An 18450-nucleotide genomic window follows, 5' to 3' on the forward strand; every position below is an offset into this window, starting at 1 on the left:
ATCCTCGCGGAATCCCCTGCCACCCTGCGGCAGGCTGTGGCAGTTCCGGTGGGAGCTTTGGTGGCAGGCTGTGGTAGAACTGCCACAGCCTGCCACCGAAACTACCAGTTCTGCCTGCCACTGCCACAAATTGAGCTCGGTCCTGCTGCAATTCAATCAATTTCTCAGCACGTTTGCAATGTAATGCAATGCAGACGTGCACAGCGCCCCCTACCGAACAAGATGGGTAGCTCGGTCAGCAGGGAGCTGAGGAAGAGCGGCTGCTGACGTCACTGCTGCGCCCGCCGCTCGGAATGCTTTTTCGTTTTGGTGTTCTGGGCCATACTTTGCGGGAAGACCATGAAAACGAAAAAGCAATGTCTGCTTTGTTTTCTTTTTGATTATGGCATAAAATGTGCAGTCATGAAGAAGAAAATGCAAATTCAAATAGGATAATTGATTACTAATTTTATTTATGGGTCAAATAATGCAGCCACATTCTTAAAATGAAAAAGCATTTCTGGAAATGCTTTTTCATTTTCAAATTTTACATTTCAAATTGAATTTTGGTATCTATTTGCTGGGGCATATTTTGAAAAATAAATCTCAAATGTCTTTTTCTTTTTCATTTTAATTTAGTGAAGGATTGAGCAGTCTTGAAGAAGAAAATTAAAATGCAAATAGGATTATTGATTATTAATTTCATTTATGAGTCAAACAATGCAGCCACATTCTTAAAATGAAAAAGCATTTCTGAAAATGCTTTTTCATTTGAAATATGGTAACGATTTGCTTCCATAGCTGTGGTGACGGTTTAACCGACAACCGCCTACAGGCATATGCCTAAATACTATAGTATTCATACTATTTTATAACAATATATAATTTCATATCATAATAATACCATAGTATTGTTTCTTTTAGTTGCTGATTATAAAAGAAACCTGACAAACGGAAAAGTTAAACAGAGAAACTAGATTGATCTGAAGGCTGCAGACATGCAGCTAAAAGTTAGCTTACCCTATGTTAGCTGTAAGGCTGCAGAAAGATGACTTGTGTCAGTTCCTTCTGCATATGAGGACAAAATCATTTTAAACACCCTTCCTTGTGCAGTTGTAAAGTCCAAAATACAATTTTACTTAATATTTAGCAGTTCTGCATGGATCTGTGGTGAAGCATCTGAAATATTGCGTTTCACGGATATCAAGAACCTTTTTTTTTAAACTGAATATGGGTAACTGGTAATTTATAGTTAAAACAATAATATTAATGAAAATAAATTTATTTAGGTAAACATTAAACAAAACCTTTCCTTTTTATAAATTCATAAAGTTGGAAACCCACAAAATGTTAAAATATGGTAACCTGCCAATGTAAACTGGTAAAAATTGTACCTGTGTTGTATATTTGTAATAAGGTAAGACCTGCAGGATTAATATAGTAAGGACTGCATCACTTGGATCACTGGATCACCAACTGGCATCTCTCAAGCCTTACAGTGCCAAACATAGCCAAATTACAGCCAAAACCTTCTATGAATTTTTTTGAGATTTTCAAAGTACTGCATAATTGTGGTTTTGCATTTGTTAATAAAAATCTGATAATTGTTATGTACACTTGTATTTAGCCCTCCTTTGATCTATTATCCATAAATACAATCCGGTCCAACCCAACACCTTCAGAAGTCATAAGTTTAGATATAAACAGAAAATACTGGGTAATGAAAATGAATGGATGACTAAGGTGTGACTCAGCATAAAGTCATCTGTCCTTTAGCCAATCAGAGCACTCGTTTTCACTGTATAGTGAGCAGAGTGAGAGGACTTACTGCTGAGTGCATGAGTGTCCCTGCTTAGTGAGAACAGAGCTGAAGGTCACTGTCAGAAAATAATAAAAGAAATGATGACAGAATTAGTGTGAATGTCAGCTATGTGCAAAACCAAAAGCTGAAAAAAAAACACCAGGCTAGCCATGGCAACAAGGATTTAAAAGCGTTAGTGAGCATAGAAGATAGAGATGTCGCCACATCACACTTTCTCTGAATCTTCTTTTGCCATGTCTGGACAGAGACACTAAAACATCTCCTCATCTTTGAAAACTTTTTCTAAACATTTCTTTTATCACCTTCTATGCAAATGCAGCAAAAACATGCAGTACCTAAAATGACTATATATCACGTCTGTGTTGTTCCTGTAGATGAATTATTAGTTGAAAAATACAATCAGGTGTCTCAGAATCCTAGTTTGAATAAAATTACAATGAAAGAAGATGATCAGAGAAACTCACTGCTAGCAGTGGCAAGTCCAGCCTAGATGTTCTACAAGGTTATAGGTTGGAGGAAATTAAAAGGTCCTACAATTCAATAAAGCAACAACTATACACACTATACAACTTATCATAAGTATATTTTGTCAGTGGCCCAATTTAATCTAAACACCCCAAGAAGACAACAGAAACAAAACTTAAATGTAAATTAATATGTAGATCTCTACCACAAGCCAGGCCCCCTCCCTGACTCTGCTGCTCCTAAATAAAGCAGGACTTCTTCCTTTTTTTCTCAAATTTGTCAAAATGTTTCACATGCAAAGAGGCAGACTGCAAACGGCCCAAACCACACTGATATTTTAACTGCACATTTATTTTTAAAATAAAGAACTAAATAAACGATTCTTGTTTTCTTCCTTGCTTTGTGAAAGACATATGTTGTACATGTATGAAAATCAGAGAATAGTTACTATTTGGTGCAGTTTTTCCCACATACAAAAACACATTTAAGGACTTTGTTAAACAATTTAGGGTTATCGGTAATTTAAATATCTGATTCCTTAATCTGAAAGACAGTATTTGCCTTTCTCGTCAGAATGATCTGCACAGAAATTGTTCCAGTGTTTTACATAATAACGGTATTCCTTCTGGTCTAAAATGATTATTTACTGAATATTGCATGAATTTGACTTGAACATAATCCATTAGAGATGGTAAAGATAGAAGCTGTAAATGACACATGATTACATCAGTTGTATGCCTCTCTATTTGCAGTTTTGACTTTACAAACCATCTCAATACTTTTATTTTTGTTGCCCAGTGCAGATTTTCTATTGATGACTTTAAAACCAGTTTTCTGATGTGGATCTGTTACTGCTACTTTCCTTTTGTAGGTCTTACTGAAACTGAACATTTTAAATTCACAACAAGCAGGTCAGCTTTACCAAAACTCCCTCCACTTCACAGGGAATGAGTCCGACCGAACACAACCAAGCGAGAACCTGCAAAAAAGCATAGCAAGAGGAGAACCATACTGCAGGCGTGATGGATTGTGTGTTTCCGCCTGGTTGCTGATGTGTTCAATACCAAGCATACAGAAAGAGGTTTCAGTTGGTGAGGGCTTCAAGTATCATGAACCACTCATCATCTTAAAGATCATCGCAGGTTAAACCCCCTCCCAGACACATGAACAGACATACACAGAGACAAGGTCAAGCACTTAACCTGCTCTAATTACAGGCGCCATTAACATCATCACGATATAATGTGAAAATCAACACAGTGACACAAACTTTCCATCACTTTAATATTTCAAACAAGAAGGCCCTAATTATCCTACAGCCAGACAAAAGGTATCGGAGTAAAGACTGCCGGACCGCTGGAGCCGAAGCCTGAGGTAAACAGGCTTATTTCAATAACCTTAATATGTTTTTATTTTGCTCGTTTTTTTTATTTAATTTTATTTTGGTTTTCAGTTTAGTTTTTTTTTTCGTTTTGTTTTTGCTGTAGTTCTACTTTGAAATTTTGTAAAATACCAAAGAATGAAAGTAAAAACTAACTATTATATTATATTATGTTATATTATATTATGCTCTTGATCTTAATTATCTTAATCTATCTATCTATCTATCTATCTATCTATCTATCTATCTATCTATCTATCTATCTATCTATCTATCTATCTATCTATCTATCTATCTATCTATCTATCTATCTATCTATCTATCTATCTATCTATCTATCTATCTATCTATCTATCTATCTATCTATCTATCTATCTATCTATATTTTTGTTAATATAAGACACTAACAAAAAATGCTAGAAATGATATTAAACAGTAATCTAACACCAATACATTAAAAGCATGGAAATATAATAAAAAAGTTAGCAAATAAATATAACATTAATTAGGTAAAACTATATTGGAAAATTAAAAGACTTGCTCATTTAAGAGGTATTATTTTATTTTCTGACAGTTTTTACCGTTAATTATGATCCTTAGTCCTGGTGTTACACAGTAATGTAATTAGTTTTTATTTGTATTCAGACGCTGTCGGTGAAACGCGTCCAGAATCCCTGAACTTATGTTATTGTGATGTGTGAACTTGTATCCTTCCATTTGCCTTTTTGCTTTGCCACGGACACACCATAATAAATCATATTTCTATTTCTATTCTGTTTTAATCTATTATAAGAACTTCAACATTGATTTCTCCAAACAGAATCAGGCGAGGTAGACTACAGACATGTCCTGTCTGTAGAACAGAGGGAAAATTAGAAAAGATTTTAGCTTTGAATACTACTACTACTACAAATATTAAGAACAACAACAACAATAATAATAATAATAATAATAGAACTACTACAACTAATAATAATATTCATTATGCCCTCTCGCCCAATGATCGCTAGCACCAGTAACCCCGGGATGGATAAATGGGTAAAAATAATGGATAAATGGAAATGTAATGAATAAATAAAAAAGAAATAAATAATGCGATATATGTCAGTTCGTCCCCCTGTAAGGACTTTACATTCAATGATGTGAGGGAACAACAGTTGATTGGAGATAAAGAACTGCTGTTTAAGGACACTGCTGGTAAATAGGGGTGATCTTAGGTTATTCTAACATGGCTAAACCGGTTTCTTTTCATTATTACAACAATCCGAGGTGTCCATTACCACCATTATACAGACATTAAATAATAAAAGCGATGCCGGCTGTTTGGTGCTGTGGAAACGCGCTTTGCTCTTATTATGAGAGGACGGCGCATTTGCAAAGCTTGGTTGATGCTTTCCTCCGAGCTCTGCAGCGTCTCTTCAGCCAGGCCCTTTTCCCGCGGCCCTGCCTAAACCCTTAATAGGAGCTATTTAGTTATTAGGGCACTTTTAAGCTGTTATTCATCACGCACGCCCCGCGTCGCCTCCTCCTCTGTCAAATAATCGCGTTGAAATGAATGAATCGGAACCTTAATAATTAGTTACGTTCGAGCCATTAGAGAACCTGAGCGCTGCAGTCAGTTTGATGCTGCTGACATGCAGCAGAGACTTACCCGAACAGAAAGCTCCGGGCCTCCAAATGTTTGATTTGGACCTCTGTATATTTCAAAACTGTGCTTGGATTTCTTCTCCGGCATTTTACGTGCAGAGCAGAATACATATATATATATATATATATATATATATATATATATATATGTATATATATATATAAGGTGAGCTTTCTGCGTGTCTGATACGGTGTCCCACCTTTCTGCGGTCCTGTCAGAGCAGACCCAGAACCCTGAGTGTTCGGTCCTTCGCAGACAAACCACCGTCTGGTCTGAGTGAACACGGACAAGCAGGGTGTGAGTTATGCAGCAGCCTCACTGTACGCGGATCCTGGTGTTTAAACACGTCTGGTTTTTAGCTGGCTCCGGATTAAATGACAGGTTCCATTCCTGCACTCTGCAGTTGCATGAAGCGAAAACAAGACACGTTTTCCGCTTTCAGAATGGACCCAGTTGTAAATACAGTCAATCTAATTGTAAACTGTTGGACTGATTTGAATGTTTCTGAATTGGACTTATTCAAACTGCATGTAACTGGATATGTTAGTATTGTTATTTTCTTGGCGCTAAACAACCTGTAAATAAAGTAAACGGAACATAAAACAGTAACCGAGACTGTTCATATTTGAAGGAGGATCCAGTTATTGCAGAGCAAAATTTTGTTCTATATTAAAAAAATATCAAACTCAGTCATTTTAACAATTAGTTTAATAGAATAAGAATTTGTGATGTTTTATTAAACCAGTAAAGTCGAGAGAAATAACAGAATTTTAAGGAGATTTAAAAAAAATCTACAAAATACGTAATAGGAGAAATTTAAGAATTTTCAATTTCTCATTATTTGGTTTTATATGTTTGTTATCAAAAAAACAAAACAAAGACTGATAAGAGCAGAGCATCACTCTTAAAACTAACTTAGAATTCAGTCACTAAAACTGATGCACCAATGTGCATATATTTTATCTGGGTAGGTTTTTATCACTATTCCTGAGTAGAAATCCTGTAGAGTAAATAACTAAAATTCACCCGCTCAACTATAGTAGCTAAGTTTTAATCAATTATTAACATTATTTTTTCTGGTTTGCCTTCAATCAAATATAAACAAAAAATGAGATCAGATTTTTTTATTTAATCATAAAATGTTACTGAAATAGTAAAAAAATTTAAATCAATTTACACTATTTGGCATATAGAAACCCAGAGGCGCTGTTACCTGGCAACGAACAATCGCACTATCAAACGCGCACATTCATAGGTCGACACATAGATCAGTAGGCGACTTCCAGTGCCTTGCCCAGCGGCACATCGGACTTTGGATTGCAAGGCGGTCTTCTCTTCCCACTGAGCCACGGTGGCCTCAGTCTGTTTCATGACATCAAAGCCAAAAAGAGAAACGCTAAATTATGTGTCAAATTGGCAAGCATCAGACCGAGCTGTGAAGGCATGATTTATGTAGCCTCTAATCCATGGATTCACTTTATAGCTGCAAGGCTCTTAGCCTCTTTTTCTTTTGAGAGTGACCATGTGTGCAAGTTCCACACATTCCAGCTAAAATTCCAGCTAATTGTTATTGAAATAATGTAGAATGTTTTTTTTTTTTTGGATTTGCTGGTGGTAAACTTTTCTTATCTGTTTCTGCTGTTTCTTCTATTTTCCATGTCGCTGTTCCACTGCCAGTTCCAGCGTATTTGTGTGTGTGTGTGTGTGCAGGATATCCTCCTGGCCTTGGAAAAAAAAAAATCAGAGTGGGACAGACTGACAAAAAGCAGACTGCGACAGAGAGCTTCCTCTCAACTAATGAATTCCTGATCACACAAGAGCTCTCACACACACACACACACACACACACACATACACACAAACAAACACACACACACACACACATACGCGCTCACTTTTCAGACGCCAACATGAAACAAGATGGTTCTACAGGGTCTGTTTAAAAATTCAGAAGAATGTGAGTTTTACTCTCTACACCCCATGTTGAATCTTTGTATTTCACGGTTCTAACCCGAGGACTCCTCAGCACTGCCTGATTGTTATTTTAAAGAAGTGAGCTCAATATTTTCTTTTTATTTCTCCCCTATTTTACACACTGTACTTTCACTGCATCTCACACTACACATTTGAAATGCTAACAGAACAATCAGGAGCATTTGATTGTCTCAGGCCAAATTCTGAAGAGAATAAGGAAAATCAATCCTTCTATGTTGGTTACAAAGGAGGAAACCTTCCCATCAATTGCTGGGTCAGAGTGCGATGCCCCTTTTGACCAGCAGGGGACAGAAGCTCCAGATGGTAAATAGAGGGCAGAATCAGTTAAAACAGCTGATAATATTCTCTTGCTGTCATCTGTTGCTGTATTGAAGAACATAACTTAAAGTTAATTTCCACACACCCATAAGAGAATGTCTTAATTGCATAAAATATAGAATAATAAACTACATACCCCTTTGGCTTTGATTCAAGATTCAAGATTATTTATTGTCATTATGTCACCATAATGAAATTTAGCTCAGACCTGGCTCAAAAGATACACATGTAGGATTTAGAGACTTACAAAATTTACAAAATAAAAAAAAACACTTATAGAAAAAGAGAACATATGTACATGGAATGTGGCATGTAGTATTTACATAAAGTGCAGCTTGTGCTGAAACAGTCTGAGATGGAGTGGTGGTTTGTTTGAATGTCAGCAGGGATGTTTAGTGTCTGTCTGCAGGAGGACAATCACCATCACTGGTTTAGGAAAGAAACTTTCTGAATTTATTTGTTTTTCATGTGATGTTCCTAAATCGTTTTCCTGAATCATTTTCCTTCTCTGCTCTGTTCTCCTGTCTCTGCTCTGTTCTCTCAAACCCCCAGTCGGTCGTGGCAGATGGCCGCTCACACTGGGCCTAGTTCTGCTGGAGGTTTCTTCCTGTTAAAAGGGAGTTTTTCCTCTCCACTGTTGCTACATGCATGCTCAGTATAAGGGATTGCTGCAAAGTCAACGCCAGTGACTGTCCACTGTCTCTACATGCTCATCCAGGAGGAGTGAATGCTGCAAGTCACTGACTGGATGCAATCTGCTGGGTTTCCTTAGACAGAAAAACTTTGTATCCAATTTGAATAAATAACTGAATCTGACCGCACTGTTCAATGATTAGGATTAATTGGAATGTATGTACCTGACTTTTGTGAAGTGCCTTGAGACGACATGTGTTGTGAATTGGCGCTATATAAATAAACTGAATAGAATTGAATTGACAGAAGTGGGAGAAACAGTGCATTGGGGGATGGGTGTGGTCTATAGAAAGGTGTGTGTCCCTTTTCTGGACTCGTGCAGCACAAATCGAGTACAGATCCAGTAGACGACATCCCACAATCCCCTGTGCTGTCTTCAACACCCGTGCTAAGTCCTTTCTCAGGATGCTTTCAGTTGTGGCTGTCGGGGTCTGGGTTCAGTGTGTGTGTGTGTTTGTGTTTTGTTTGTTGACTTTGCTTTCAGTTTTCAGATGGGGCTGGAGTTTCTCAGGTGTGCTGGGTGACAGGTGCGACTGATCTGCTGATTGCTTGGAGGAGTATTTAAGCAGGAGGCTGCCAACACTTCAACACTTCGATGCCAGAGTGTTTGCCTTCTGTGGTAACAAGCTCAGCCACTTCTAAGCTATGCTTCATTCCTTGTCTCTGAGCTGACTTTGTGTATGTTCCTTTGCAGGCTGAAACCTGAATCTTCATTGAACACTGACTTCGGTTCCAGAAGTTTCTGGACGTTTGGTTGATTTCGTTTCCAAGGACCAAGCTGGCAGCTTCCTGTTTTCCTCCGTCGCCTGAACCAAGGAATAAGCGTACCCTGTCCACCCTCCAACTCAAGTACCTGAACATTGAACTAACTCCTGATCTCACCAAAGCTCACTCAACAGCACAAGAGAAACCATCCGGAATACTCCGCTTCATTAACCTGGACCCCGAATCCCTCTACCCCTGGCGACCTGACTGCACTTACTTAGTAAGCTGTTTTCCTGTTTATTATAGTTACTTTTCATTAATTCCGCAATATAATAGTTCTTGGTTTCACCAGTTCTCTTCCCCCTCTTTCCATACAGTTGGCAATTCACCCGTTCACTTTCCAGTCGCACTTGTTGTAAATAAAACACCTTTCACTGTTTCAGTTGTCCTTCTGAGTGTTCTTCGGTATGTGGGTCAGATCTATTACGAAAATAATGACCGTTGCCCTGTAAAGGTTTGTGAGCACCTGAGTAGAGTCCAGTCTGTTTCAGCATTCTGAGAAAGAAGAGCAGTTGTTACCAGGTGGGAGGTGTTCTCATTCCAGGAGAGGTCAGAGGAAATGTGAACGGCCAGGAACTTTATGTTGTCTACAAGCTCCACCACCTCCCCCTGAACGCAGAGAGGAGTGTGTTCAGTTTTCCTGGACCTGTAATCCACTATCACGTCCTTGGTCTTGCTGGTGTTCAGGATGAGGTTGTTCTTGGAGCACCACTAAGTCAGATTGTGGACCTCCTGTCTGTAGTGGGTCTCATCATTGTTGGATATGAGACCCACCACAGTGGTGTTGTCCGCAAACTTCACAGCCATGTTTGTTTTGTGATTTGATGTCAGATTTAGTTTCAGATCAAACATGACTTATGATATACACAGCTCAATAAAATAAAGGGAACACTCAAATAACACATCCTAGATCTGAATGAATGAAATATTCTCATTGAATACTTTGTTCTGTACAAAGTTGAACATGCTGACAACAAAATCACACAAAAATCATCAATGTAAATCAAATTTTTTAACCAATGGAGGTCTGAATTTGGAGTCACACACAAAATTAAAGTGGAAAAACATACTACAGGCTGATCCAACTTTGATGTAATGTCCTTAAAACAAGTCAAAATGAGGCTCAGTATTGTGTGTGGCCTCCAAGTGCCTGTATGACCTCCCTACAACGTCTGGACATGCTCCTGATGAGACGCGGATGGTCTCCTGAGGGATCTCCTCCCAGACCTGGACTAAAGCAACGGCCAACTCCTGGACAGTTGGTGGATGGAGCGAGACATGATGTCCCAGATGTGCTCAATCGGATTCAGATCTGGGGAACGGGCGGGCCAGTGCTGACACACTCCAGCCACATGAGGTCTAGCATTGTCCTGCATTAGGAGGGACCCAGGGCCAACCACACGAGCATATGGTCTCACAAGGGGTCTGAGGATCTCATCTCGGTACCGAATTGTCATGATTTGTGGGTGTTTTTGAGTTCTTCTTATTATTATTATTATTGATAGGTTTTGAATCATGCTCCTGTTATTTTCCTGGTGATGTTTTAGTTTTTGTCTTCTAGTTCATGTTTTGTCAAATTAGGTTTTTTGGATCTGGTTATGCTTTAGTTTCAGTCAGTCAGTCATTTTCTACCGCTTATTCCATAGTGGGTCACGGGGGAGCTGGTGCCTATCTCCAGCAGTCTAAGGGCGAGAGGCAGGGTACACCCTGGACAGGTCGCCAGTCCATCGCAGGGCAACACACAAACAACCATGCACACACTCATTCATACACCTAAGGGCAATTTTAGAGTTACCAATTAACCTAACAGGCATGTCTTTGGACTGTGGGAGGAAGCCGGAGTACCCGGTGAGAACCCACGCATGCACGTGGAGAACATGCAAACTCCATGCAGAAAGACCCCAGGCTGGGAATCGAACCCAGGACCTTTTTGCTGCAAGGCAACAGTGCTACCAACTGAACCACCGTGCAGCTTTAGTTTCATGGTTTATTAAATGTGTTTAAGTTTGTATTCAAGAGTCTCTGTTTTGCTCCAGCCACGTTTTGTTCTCTCCTGTCTTCAATCATCTTCATTCGGTTCACCTGCACGTAGCATTCAGTCTCCTTGTTTCACCTGGTTCTTGCTCTATATATACACATCTGTTCTGTTCATTCCTCGCGGAAACATTTTGGATCAGTCTCTCTGTTCATGTCTTGTCCTTTGATCATGCCAGGCCTGTCTTGCCAGCCTGCCCATGTCTATTTTTGCCTTCACCGTGTGTAGTAAGTTTTGTTGATTAAATCTTTTCACTTACCGTCATGCTGCCTGCACATCTGCATTCCGGGGTCCTCCACTACACAAACCCTGACAGAATGTTTCCCCGCACAATGGACCTCGCGGACGAACGTCAGGCAAGCTCCATGGACCTCTTTACGTTCCTGTCTCGGGAGGCGGAGAAGACGCTGCGCCGTTCTGTAGGGCTGTCTGTGCCGCAGTCGGCTTATGATGGATCCAGGTTGGCGATTCCATGTCTGGGGACAGGTCCCTTTAGTCGCCGTTCATTGTCTCCTTCCATTCATGTGGCAGCAAAGCCGATGTCTTCCTCCCACTGCAGGAAACGCCGGTGCGGAGAACCTCCCTGGTGTTCGGCCGACGAGGAGGTAGGTCCCATGCCCACTGACGTGAAGGCTGCAGCGAGTAATCCCGCATCTTCATCTGCCACAGCACTGTCTCCCAGGCTCGCTGCAGCTCCACCCATGCCGTCTTCGTTCGCTCCAGTCCAGTGTTCTGTGGCAACACCAGACGAGCTGGAGGAGCCGTTAAGGTTTTTTGCTCGCCAAATTAAGAGCTTCAGGAGGACCAATCTCCTGTATTCCTCTCCTGAGCTGATGGAGGAGGATTACCGGACAGCAATAAGGCAGTTTTACTGTCGCCCACCTCCATCCTCTCCAAGTCTCCAGAGAGATGCTGCAGCTCTGCCCATGTCAGGTCTTCAGAGCGCTGCTGCAGCTCAGTCGTCGCTATGTCTCCAGAGCGCCGTCATTGTACAGCCCAAGTCTGCCTCAATCTCCTCCACACGTCGCAGAGGACGTCGGAAAAGGGACGCCTCGGCTCAAGTCATCGGGGGTCCCGGCGACGCCTCGGCTCAAGTCATCGGGGGTCCCGGCGATGCCTCGGCTCAAGTCATCGGGGGTCCTGGCGATGCCTCCTGCGCACGCCACTGAGGGTCTAGGTGACGCCTCAGCTCTTGCGCACGCCACTGAGGGTCTCGGCGACACCTCAGCTCCTGCCCACGCCTCTGAGGGTCTGGGCGACCACTTAGCTCCTGCTCCTGGTCTGAAGGCCTTCCAGGGGTTCAAGGAGAGATTAGTCCTCATCCTGGCCTCTGAAAATGGAGATGAGGGGTTCGAGGACGAACCGCTACTGACCCTGTTCCTGAGTGGTCCGAGGATAAATTAGTCCTCATCCTGGCCTCTGAACCCAGAGACGAGGGGTTCGAGGAGGAAGCGCCGCCAGATCCTGTTTCTGAGGGGTTCAAAGAGCAGCTTGTCCTCGTTCTCGCCTCCAAGTTTGGCCGGGCTCTGTTCCTGGCTCCGAGGGTCCCTTGGGCTCTGTTCCTGTTTCTGAGGGTCCCTTGGGCTCTGTTCCTGTCTCTGAGGGTCCCTTGGGCTCTGTTCCTGTCTTTGGGGGATCGCCAGGCACCACTTCAACCTCTGATGGTTCACCAAGCACCACTTCAGCCTCTGAGGGATCGCAAGGCACCGCTTCAGCCTCTGAGGGATTGCCAGGCTCTGCTTCAGCCTCTGAGGGATCGCCAGGCTCTGCTTCAGCCTCTGAGGGATTGCCAGGCACCGGTTCAGCCTCTGAGGGATTGCCAGGCAACGTGAAGGCCAAGCCTGACTCCATGCCTGACTCCAAACCTACGGAGTTCCACCGAGTATCTGGAGGGTCTTCTACGCTCCATGGTCGAACTCCTGATCTACCGTCCCAAGGGTCCTTTATTCTGCTCGGCTGACCTCCAGACCGAGGGTCCTGTACTCTGCTCGGCCAACCTCCAGATTGAGGGTCCTCTACTTTGCTTGGCCGACCTCCAGACCGTCAGTTACTTCATCGCCGGCCGCCAAGGTCTCTATGTCCCTGCTGGCCTCCTTGTCTTCGCCTTCGCCGCTGTCGCCAGCCATCATGGTCTCTACGTCTTTGCTGGCCTCCGTGTCTTTGCCTTCGCTGTTGCTGCCAGCTGCCACGGTCTCTACGCCACTGTCGGACTCCAGGCCTTCGCCGCCGACTGCCCAGGACTCTGTGTTGCAGGTCCTGGCGCCTGCCTGGACTTTGTGCCTGTGTCCGCCTGAACTTTAATTTGGCTTTTGTCTTCACTTACCATCATGCTGCCTGCTCGTCTGCATTCCGGGGTCCTCCGCTACACAAACTCTGACACTAATGGCAGTCAGGCTACCTCTGGCGAGCACATGGAGGGCCGTGTGGCCCTTCAAAGAAATGCCACCCCACCCCACACCATTACTGACCCACTGCCAAACCGGTCATGCTGAAGGATGTTGCAGGCAGCAGATCTCTCTCCACGGTGTCTCCAGACTCTGTCACGTCTGTCACATGTGCTCAGTGTGAACCTGCTTTCATCTGTGAAGAGTACAGGGTGCCAGTGGCGAATTTGCCAATCATGGTGTTCTCTGGCAAATGCCAAGTGTCCTGCACGGTGTTGGGCTGTGAGCACAACCCCCATTTGTGGAGTCGGTTTGTAACCGTTTTGCAGACACATGCACATTTGTGGCCTGCTGGAGGTCATTTTGCAGGGCTCTGGCAGTGCTCCTCCTGTTCCTCCTTGCACAAAGGCGGAGGTAGCGGTCCTGCTGCTGGGTTGTTGCCCTCCTACGGCCTCCTCCATGTCTCCTGGTAGCGCCTCCAGGCTCTGGACACTACGCTGACAGACAGAGCAAACCTTCTTGCCACAGCTCACATTGATGTGCCATCCTGGATGAGCTGCGCCACCTGAGCCACTTGTGTGGGTTGTAGAGTCCGTCTCATGTTACCACGAGTGTAATAGCACCACCAACATTCAAAAGTGACCAAAACATCAGCCAGAAAGCATAGGTACTGAGAAGTGGTCTGTGATCCCACCTGCAGAACCATTCCTTTATTAAGTGTGTCTTGCTAATTGCCAAAGATTTCCCCCTGTTGTCTATTCCATTTGCACAACAGCATGTGAAATGGATTGTCAATCAGTGTTGCTTCCTAAGTGGACAGTTTGATTTCACAGAAGTTTGACTTACTTCAAGATATATTGTGTTGTTTAAGTGTTCCCTTTATTTTTTTAAGAAGTGTAGCTCTAAAAATGCATAGTTATGCATTAGCTTCTTTGGTTCAATAAATGAACAGCCCTGAACATTATCTGAGGGCTTTCAGGGTTTTTTTTTTTTTTTTTTGCAAAGAGCAAACCAGCAACATCAGAGCACAAAGTAAACAGGTACTTTATTTTATTATATATATATAATATTGTGAGTATTAGTGCACTTCCATATGTGCAGAAGAAAAACAGTAACCACAGAAAAATTATTGTGCAATGTATTTTCTTTTTCTTTTCTTTCTACACCAGCTCTATACCCTCTGCAGGGTACTCGAAGGTTTATGGGAGTTTGCCCAACTGGTCCACATGTGTTTTGTGGACCTGGAGAAGGTATTTGACTGTGTCCCTCGTGGTGGCCCGTTGGGGGTACTCCAGGAGAACGTAGTCGGGGCCCTTTCCTAGGGCTCCTTACAAGTAGAGCAGGAGCTTGTCCGGATTGCCGGCACTAAGTCGGATCAGTTCTCGGTGCATGTTGGACTACGGCAGGTCTGCCCTTTGTCACCAGTCCTGGTCTTTATCGGATGCCTCCTAGACGCCTCCCTCGGGAAGTGTTACTGGTACGTACCACAGGGAGGAGGCACGGGGGACCTCCCAGGTCACGCTGGAAGGACTATGTCTCTGCTGATCTGAGAACGCCTTGGGCTCCCCCTAGAGGAGGTGGAGGAGGCTTCTGAGGAGAGGAAAGTCTGGGTGTCTCTACTGAGTCTGCTGCCCCCACAACCTGGTCCCAGATAAAGCGGAAGACGATGAGTACGAGTATGAAAAGGAGTATTTTCTTTTGTTAAAAATTGAACCTTTGGTTGGATGCAGTACAGCATTTAGCTTCCAAAAAACAAATATTCAGCAGAGGTCTTAGATTGTTTGTAAAAAAGTCTTCAGGATAGATGTTTAAGATGCACATCTTTGGATTTAAAGCAACCTCGTTACCAATCATCTTGCTAATCACACCGAATACCGCCCTCCAAAAAGCTAATATTCGAAGACAACTCCACATACAATGAAATAAGGACCCTTTCTGGGAACTACATTTGATGCAAGAGTCAGGAGTATTGGGGTTAAAATGGTGTAATTTAACTGGAGTGATATATTGTCTAGTTATACATTTGTACTGAAACATTTTGAAATTTGTATTGGCAGATTGAGCATGAATCAAAGTGCAAACCTCAGACCACTGACCATAAAGTTTCTCCCAAATTGGTTTCCCATGCTTGTAAAATGCTGTTAAAAGATTCCTTACATTTGTCTACAAACAGGGAGTAAAGAAGAGACACCTGACCTCTATCATATATGTAGCTTATAGTAATGTCTTCTAATGAAGACAAAAAGGGCAGATCCAGTTTATTTTGCTGCTTAGAGAAAATGAAACTCCAAGCCTGAAGATACTTATAAAAATGTTTGTGGGAATATCTTAAGTTCTTCAAATGACATAAATACCTTATCTGCATAGAGATCAGACACCTTAGTTATACATTTGGCCGACCAGAGCTGAAAACCTTGATCCGCTCTACCAGGACAAAAGTCCCTGTTACCAAATATTGGTGAAAACTGGAATAATTGTTATTTTTCACCTAGATAATCCATTGCTTTTTGCCAGATCAACATTGTATTTTTCAGAAAAGGGTTCCTTGTTTACTTAATAAGCTTTTTCCTGTCTGCTGAGTACATGAAAAACTTTATAGGGATAGAAATCCCCTGAGACTCGATTGCGAACCCACGCCGGAGGCAGACTGGTAGTGAAGTAAAACATAGGTGCCCTGATCTGGGCTGCCCAAAAATACCACAATAGGTTCGGTAGGTGTAGACCTCCCCTGTCATATGACAGATATAACAAGGCCAGTCTTAGTCTAGGGCGTTTATTGTTCCAATGAAGTTGGAGAAATATTTATTTTGCTCCGTAAAGAAGAAGGGGGGAGGCGAAAGCGGAATTGACTGGAAAAGATATAAAAATGTTGGTACTATTGTCATTTTTATAATAATGATGCGACCCATTAAGGAAATAAGTAGCCTGATCTATCTATCTACTAGTTTCATAACTGACCCTGTAAGGGGGTGTAGTTAGCTGAAATAATACCATTTATTGTAGGGGTAATTTTAACACCTAGATAGGTAAATCCCTGCTTTGACTCTACATACGTAGTTGAGACTGAGGGACTGAGTTGTTCTGTTTCTGACATGTACAATATTTCGGATTTAGCATTATTTATCTTATAACCTGAAAAAACTCCAAACGATTCGATGACATTCGATAACGAGGGTATGGTCTGTCCCAACTTGGAGCAAAACAGAATTATGTCATCTGTGTATAGAGCTATTCGATGTTCCAAGCTCCCTATTTTTATACCAGTCATATTAACATGTTTGCAAATCACCATAGCTAAAGGGTTGATGGCCAGGATAAACAAGAGAGGAGAAAGGGGGCACCCCTGCCTAGTCCCACGTTTCAATTTACAGGGAGATGAAGTTAGGCCGTTGGTTAAGATTTCAGCATGTGGGTTTGAGTATATAAGCTTGACCCAGCTGAGAAATTTCCCTCTTATACCAAAACGTTCAAGCACAGCAAACATATATTGCCACTCGATCCTGTCAAAGGCCTTTTCTGCGTCCAAAGACGGAATGGCATTGTCATGGATATCAGCCTTTTCAAAAATTACATTGAGCACCCTTTTGATGTTATGAAAGCCCTGTCTGCCTTGTTTAAACCTGTTTTGATCAGGGTGTACTATTTTGGGTAATAAGGGTTCCAACTCCTTGGCCAACACTTTACATGGAATCTTAACATCATTATTAATAAGAGAAATTGGCCTATATGAGCTACACTGGGTGGCAGGTTTACCTGTCTTCAGAAGTAAAAAAACTATTGCTGTGCTGATCAAAGATTGGAAGAGACCCTTTTTTGAAGGATTCTAGGTACATGTCAAGCAATGGTGGTATTAATTTAGCCTGAAAAATGTTATATATTTCAATTGGGATTTCATCAGGTTTGGGGCTCTTACCACCTTTCATGGTGTATATAGTTTCAGATACTAATTGTGGATCGAGCTCATACTCAAGTGAGTTTAGGGAATCATTGTTTAAAGGAGTAGCGAATAATTCAGTTTGTGCCTGTGGGGCTTGATCTGAAAAATCTAAGCTATACAAATTATAGTACAATTTTGAAAATGTATTGTTTATATCTTTTGGGTCAGTTATTAGCACCCCCGTCAGTTTGAATTGAGTTTATTGCTTTATCTGCTTGGATCTGTTTAATACGCCATGCCAACAATCTCCCAGCCCTCTTCACCTTGTTCAAAATACGTTTGTTTCAGTTTCATTAAACTTTTCATTGTTTTATTTGTAGCTAACGTGTTGTATTTAGGTCTTAATCTAAGAAGTTCTGTGTTTAGTTGGGTTGTAGCATTGTGAAATAATTGTGTTTCTATGATTTTAATAGATTTTTCAAGTTGTTCTAATCTGTTTATGAAGTTCATGTTTGAAGCTGGTAAAACTGATCATTTGGCCTCTCAAAAATGCCTTAAAGGCCTCCCACCTCACAGTTGCAGTGGTTTGGTGAGTATTTAATTCAAAATACATGTCTATTTTTGTTCCAATGAACTGTATGAATTCTGGATCCCTTAGCCAAATTGACTGCAAGCGCCACTTTGATTAAAACGAGAGATTAGGAAATTCAAGGCAGAATGACACCGGGGCATGGTCAGTTTATCACTATAGCTATTTGAAATGTTCGGGACCAGATTGGCTGAAACTAAAAAATAGTCGATTTTTGAAAATGCCTGGCAAGTGCTAGAATAGCATGAAAATGTAGATTGATTAGTATGCATATTTCTGCACACGTCAATCAAATTAAGATCTTTCATATAATTGAATAATTCTTTCCTTGTTTGAGAATGAGAGGTGTCCTTGCCTGTAGATCTATCTAACATAGATGTAAGCGTACAGTTAAAATCGCCTCCAATAATTTACCCTCCAGGGAGCGACACTACAGATAGAAACAGGTGTCTAAAAAAGCAGGATTCTCATTATTTGGCCCATAGACATTGACCAAATT

The sequence above is a fragment of the Girardinichthys multiradiatus genome, chromosome 5, assembly GCF_021462225.1.
Source record: "Girardinichthys multiradiatus isolate DD_20200921_A chromosome 5, DD_fGirMul_XY1, whole genome shotgun sequence".
Classification (NCBI taxonomy): Eukaryota; Metazoa; Chordata; class Actinopteri; order Cyprinodontiformes; family Goodeidae; genus Girardinichthys; species Girardinichthys multiradiatus.